The following is a 6,693-nucleotide window of genomic DNA, read 5'->3' as shown; positions in this document are numbered from 1 at the left end:
GCAAACCATGTTCACTTGCCTCAGTAGCACACCTGGACTCCTGCAATACTTGCACAGACCTTTATTTTTTACCCTATTCAAGAGAGGTTAATGACTCTTCTTGGAGAGATTTGAGGAAAGGAAAGCTAGAAGAGGCGCAGCTGAGGGGAGTGCTAACAATCTTCAAAGGGGAAGGCCAGCAATCCAGCATGGAGAGGAAAACGTTACATTTGATTTGACGAGAAAACATACATTTGAAGGTTTCTACTCAGGACATAGATGTTTAGCTGCCCCCTTTCTTTAGCAGGGAGTGTGTGTGTGTATTAGGTGTTTGGGTGTGGCATATGTGCATATATGTGCATATGCGTGTGTGCATGCCCCTGTGTGGCCGGCCATGTGTGGGTCATAGAAGGACACTGGGGTTTCTTCTTCTGTACTCCATCTTGTTTTTTGAGGCAGGGTTGCTCACTGAACCTGAAGCCCATTATTTTAGCGAGGCTGGCCAGAGGATCTGCCTGTCCCCCACTCTCAAGCATAGGTGTTACAGCATACCCAACCATGCCTCGCTTTTTCATGCAGGCAATAGGGATTTGAACTCAAGTCCTGATGCTTTCAACATCTCCTACCCACTAAGCTATCTCCCTGGTTTCTTGTGCTTTCCCCCTTTATAGCAAAGAGTTGTCACTGAAAAGTGAGTGCCCAGCCAAGGACTGTATTTCTGCCCACCCACCTTCCCAGGCACCCTTTGTAACTTGTTGCGCCTGTCTGATTAAACCCTAGCCAAAGAAAGTTTTAGTTCACCAGCATGAGGCTCCATAACAATCCATGCACTTTATTCCTCTGCTTCCTGGATGTCAACATTCAGAGCAGCCTTGCAAACTTGACATTGAAAATGGCAGTGCCACCATTAGACTGAATCCCTGAGCAACATACACATGTATTCCTACCACTGCCCCTGTTGGACATAAAACTGCACTAATGCGGTTAGGTGAACATAAAATAGACCTCTATTATATTAAGTCTAAAATGACTAAGGCAAAATGAGGCCTGTGTTTTAAATGGTAAACTGTGTACAGATCTTGTGTTAAGTAGGGTGAAGGACACAGTGACCCTAGACCCCCATAGCAGGCATTTTAGAGCATCATGGAAATTTGGTTTTCAAGTTTCTGTTTTGAATAAGGATAGCCCAAGGGAACACATACAGATCATGATGGGGTGATGCCTTCCAAGCATGATTATCCTAGGAAGCTGCGTCCCCTGTGCTGCCTGAGGTACCTCATCCCCTAGGGAGCTCCTGACTTTGGTTATTTGGAAAAGTCATCTTGTTCCCTAAAAGTGTCAGACAAGAGAACCATCAGGAGACATGCCTGTCCATTTTGCACCTTTACAGACTCCTTGATCTCTGGAACTCCTGAGCGACACTAGAGTCACCAGATGCTGAATGGGCACCTACAGTACACCCAAAGCCACAATCAAGAAATACCAGCTGTGACAGGAGACTCCAAAGCTGCACTTGGGCTCAGCTAGGAGACTGGCTGTATTCATCTTCATGCATGATGCTAACCACCGTAAATGGCTGTGTCTCAGCTCACTTCCTGCTTTCAGTGGCCCGTGGTACCAGTGTGTGACCCTTCTAAGCAGCAGCCAGTTCTTCAGATTGGGGGTTCTACAAGTGTGACTCCACGACAGCAACATCTGTTTCACTCAGAGGAGCTGTCAGAGATGCAGGTTCTCAGGCTCCAACCCCACTATAGAGAATCAGAAACTCTGGGGTCTGGGTAGGGCCCAGCAAACACTGTTGTACCATGTTCTCCAGGTGGCACTTGCCCATCTAAAGTTTAAGAATCACTGTTCCAAACACCCACACTTTAGTGATTGGAATGAGAAAGGGCCCCTAGGCTTATATGTTTGAATCTTTGGCCACTCTCTGATAGAACTGTTTGGGAATGGTGAAGAGGTGTGGTCTTGTTGGAGGAGGTGTGGCCACTCTCTGATAGAACTGTTTGGGAATGGTGAAAAGGTGTGGTCTTGTTGGAGGAGGTGTGGCCACTCTCTGATAGAACTGTTTGGGAATGGTGAAGAGGTGTGGTCTTGTTGGAGGAGGTGTGTCAGAGGCCTCCTGTCATCCCACTGCACTCTGCCTCCTGCTTGTGAGATGAGCTGCTGTTCCAGCTGCCGTGTCTGCTCCTTCCTGTCCTAAGATGACGATGGATTCTCAACCCTTTAAAGCCCTAAATCCCAAACAAATCCTTTATTACATATAATTAAATTTTTAAAATTCTGAATGTTGCCTTGGTTATGTGGCAATGGCAATAGGAAAAGTAACTAGGACATTGAGTGATGACAACCCGAGGGAACTGAACGACTGGGGACCATCCCACGACTGAACCTGCATCTTGCCTAGTAGCAAATCATACTTGTTTTTTTATCTACAATAGTCAATATTGGACTAATAACTGAAAATGTCCAATTTCAGCTAAGATATGTTACAACTGTCAAGAGAAGGAAAGAAAAGAAGAGAAGAAGAGAAGAGAACCTAGAACTCCAGCTTGGGTCCTATTTTCACTCATCATGCCTATGGTGTGCACTGTAGGTAAATGCGGATGGCCCAATAGACAGGATCATAATCAAAACAAGGTAGTGACCCTTAGAGTAGGTTTCTCTGGCATGGGTATAACAGCCTGGGCTCCCCTCTCCTTTTTGAAAGGTTTGTAGTTACAAATAACGCAAATACAGTCCTACATGCCATGTGACTAAATCTTTCAAAGCTGTAAAGCAGCCTTAAAAATGGTAAATATAATTTTTTTCTGACCCTAGAAAATTAAGAACATCCCATAGTTGTAAACCAGGTTCAATTTTAGAGTTTTTAGACTTTGTAGCAATTCACACTGAAATGTGGGGGTGGAGAAGGGGTTAGAGAGATGCCTCAGAAGTTAAAAGCACTTGCTGCTATTCCAGAGGGCCGGGATTTGATCCTCGGCATCCACCTAGTGGCTCACAACTGCCTGTAACTCCAGTTCCAGGGCATCTGATCCTCTCTTTGGCTTCTGCGGGTACCAAGCATGCGTATGGTGCACATCCGTGTGTGCAGGTGATGCACCCATCACATACAAAACTGAAATATTGACCATATCTGAGATGACCCCTATCTGGTGCTGCATGACATGGGCAGGGCACAGAACTCCAGAGACAACTCCAGGCACCCAGAGGCCCCAGGAAAGCCATAAACACTTATGTAATAGTGGCATAGACATCAGTGGAGTAACCAAACACTTTCTTACTGGACTTAAGACCTGACCCACAAGATGAAACCCAGACCTGGCACTGTTGTTGGACTAAGAACCTGTAGCCAGATAGCTCATAGACTCCAGGGGGGAGAAACTACTACTATTATTCTGCTAAATAGATATAGTATTAAGTTAACTCCTAATGATCAGACCCATAGACAAATACATCACTCAGTCCTCATCACCAGAGACGCTTCTGTGTGTGTTAGACAGTGATTAAAACAGAGATCGCCTGGCCAAAATATAGAGGATAAGAGACTGAAGTATCCAGCCCTACATGGGACATTTGTGTCACATTCCCACCTCCCAAGGCTCATGGGGCCAAAATATTGTAAAAGCTAGAAGTGGTTAATGAATACAATAAAACTGTCCTCTGAACACAGCAGGGCAGCTCTACCTCTGCCCTCAGAGCAGCTGTGATATGCGCACAGCCTAGGCCACACTGTGCATGGAAAGGAGAGCTGGGGACAAATTCCCACCTCTAGCCAAGGAGCTACTGGCAACTGGTAGTTGCTGGAGGATGTAGAGTCTGTTCCCTTTATGAATGGTGCGCCTGGCAAGTTATATGTAGGCAGCACAGACTGGAATTCATGTTTTCTAAAAACAAGGAAAGGAAAGAAAAGGGAAAGCATGCAAAGTTGGGTGGGTAGGGAAGGAGGGGGTGGATCTGGGAAGAATGGCAGGGCTGACCGTGATGAAAGCATGCAGCATGGAATTCTAAAAAAATGAATAAAGAAAGAAAACTCTGAACCTAGCTCTTCTGTCGGTGGTTCTCAGGCGTGGCCTCCCTTTATGCCGTGCTAAGAACCTCCCAATTTCTAGAGTATCAGTCAAGTATAAGTTATTCACATTTACTAAAGTAACAGGCGTGATGTCACCTCTCCTCGGCAACAAGAGAGTTGAGGATGTGACTGATCCCTCAATGCAACCAACAAGCAAACAACTCTGTTGGGTTCAGCGTTTTCCACCCCTGCCCACCTCCTCCTCCAGGGGTCTTACTTTCCTTTCTTTCACTTCGGAAATAAACGTATCCTGGTGGGTAATTATAAAGGAAAAAAATTAAGGAATGTGATCAGAAATTAGATAAAACCCATAATTTTTTTTCCCTTCTTTCTGTTATTGTCTTCTTTCTCCCCATCCCTTGAACAGGTAGCGGTTACAAAGACTGATGTAGCATTTATGAAATTCAGGAGAGGAAAGTATTGCATAAAAAAATCAGAATGTTTCACAGTGAGAAACAATCACAGTTTGTACCTATGTTTGCTAGAAAGAACATAAAGGATTCCTAATCCTGAAGTCACCATTAATCTCCCTTGCAGCTGCCTTTATTTCTCCACTAAGAGCTCCCGAGGGTTCCAGCTACTCCGTTGCTGTGGCGACCACTGCAGCCACTTGCTCATTTCAGCTAAAAAACATATTCAGGTTGTCAGACCATGCCACCAGCTGAGCTTGGCTCAGAACAGTAAGGTCGCTGACATTGTCTTCTCCAAACAGGCTATCAATCAAGCACACTGCTGTAAGAGGTTCAGACGGTGTTGCTGTCTAGTACGAGAGCCACGGGGGTCTCAGGGCATGGCAGCGGCCTCGGCCATCTCATTTAGAGACGAAACCTCAATTTTACAGCCAGAAGGCTGGTTCTGATGGGGTTCATAGAGACAGTTAGATGCTGGGGGTGTGTGGGTTAAACTCACAAAGTAATAATATAAGGAACAGAATGCCTGTTTATTATTTTTATTAAAATGTAATCAGTGATTCTAGGATTTCCATGTGCAATGGACAGCAAGTGATTTGTGTAACATTCTGCACTCCCCCACCCACAAAAAAGCAGATATGAATTGGATGTTAGCGTCTGAAAACCAATGTTAGGGAGGTAAATCAGGCTGCTTTGGTGGCTGTTTTCCTGCAGTCTCGCAACTCGATTTCAAGCATTTCCTAAGTTCTTTGCAGTACATTTGTCTGTACAAATCATCATTCTCAAAATAGGGCAAACAAAGAGAGAGAGAGAGAGAGAGAGAGAGAGAGAGAGAGAGAGAGAGAGAGAGAGAGAGAAATAAACATCTTGGGTGCATCCGGAGACAGTTCGCTGTTTGTGTTAACTTAGCTTTAGGTGTCCTCGACATTTCAGGTTGTCATTTAGCAGCCGTTGTTTAAAAATGTGTTCCACACAGGCATCAGCTTAGCTTTTGCTGATAGAGTCTGTGTTCAGTTTTGGAGAATCCCATATGAAGTACAGAGAGCACTTTAATGCTTTAGTTTTTAAGAGAAGAAGCTGGAGAACATTAAAGGGGAAGAAAAAAAAGACTGAAAGTATGAGTTTGACAAGTGACCTCTAATGAGAGATGTGGTTTTAAATATGTCATCGGATTCTACTATGTGCTCAGAGATAAACGACGGGGGCATCATTTGCAAGAGTCATCCTGAAAAGGAAGGTACCAAGAGTGACGTCTCCCGCTTGGTAGTCCTGTCGTGTCCTAACCTTGAGTAGGGGCAGGACCAGTGGATGTTATGTGATAATGCTCCCATGATTGGGTTAATTAAAAGTGAATGTGTCCTGGTAGGCCTTCTTAAGCTGCTGAGCCCCTTGCAAGAAAGTGAAGAGGCAAGGATATGACCCATCTGCCAAAGAATATATAGTCAAGGTGATATTAAAAAAAAAACAACAAGATTCTTGCCCCAGGATAATGGCTCAGTCAGGAAAGTGTCATGTAAGTATGAGGCCAGAGTTTAATCTCCAGAACTCATACACACAAAAAATAACAAAATAAAAAAATGAAAAATAAATTTAAAAGCCTGGTGGCCAACACTTGTAATCCAAGGTCTGGAAAGGCAGAGAGAGAAAGATTCCTGGGAGTCACTGTCAGCCAGACTAGCCTAGCTAAAGCCCCCAGGCCCTAACTCATCTCTAAACCCAAAGCAGATGGTTTCTGAGAAACAACACCAAGATTATACTCTGGCCTCCACATGCCTGTGCACAAACATACATGTGTACCTACACACACACAAACACAAACATGTACATTTATATACATATAAACATACACACTAAAAAAAAATAAGAATTTCATTTGTCACTTGAAAAGAAACACAGAATATCTGGTTTCTCTGAAAACAGCTTGTAATGTATCTAATGTCATACTCCCTTACCAAAATGATTAGCTGTAGAGAAGGTTTGTGTCTTAATATAGGGTTGTACATTCATGAATCAACCCAGTCCATCATTGTATATAGAATTTTGCTACCTGTTACAGCCACTCTTGAAAAGCAAAAGCTATTTAGACAAGGAAGAAAAATAAGAAAGTTTCTGAGAATGAGACATTTCACTCGAAATCTTTACATGTGTATGACTATGATAAAAACATTAAGGGGAAATTTTTCAGTCCTCTCTTCAGGATCCTCCTCTTCTCTTCTTTTTCCTCCTCCTCCTCCT

Source organism: Mus pahari, chromosome 8, assembly GCF_900095145.1.
Source record: "Mus pahari chromosome 8, PAHARI_EIJ_v1.1, whole genome shotgun sequence".
Classification (NCBI taxonomy): Eukaryota; Metazoa; Chordata; class Mammalia; order Rodentia; family Muridae; genus Mus; species Mus pahari.
This window is presented reverse-complemented; position numbering follows the sequence as displayed.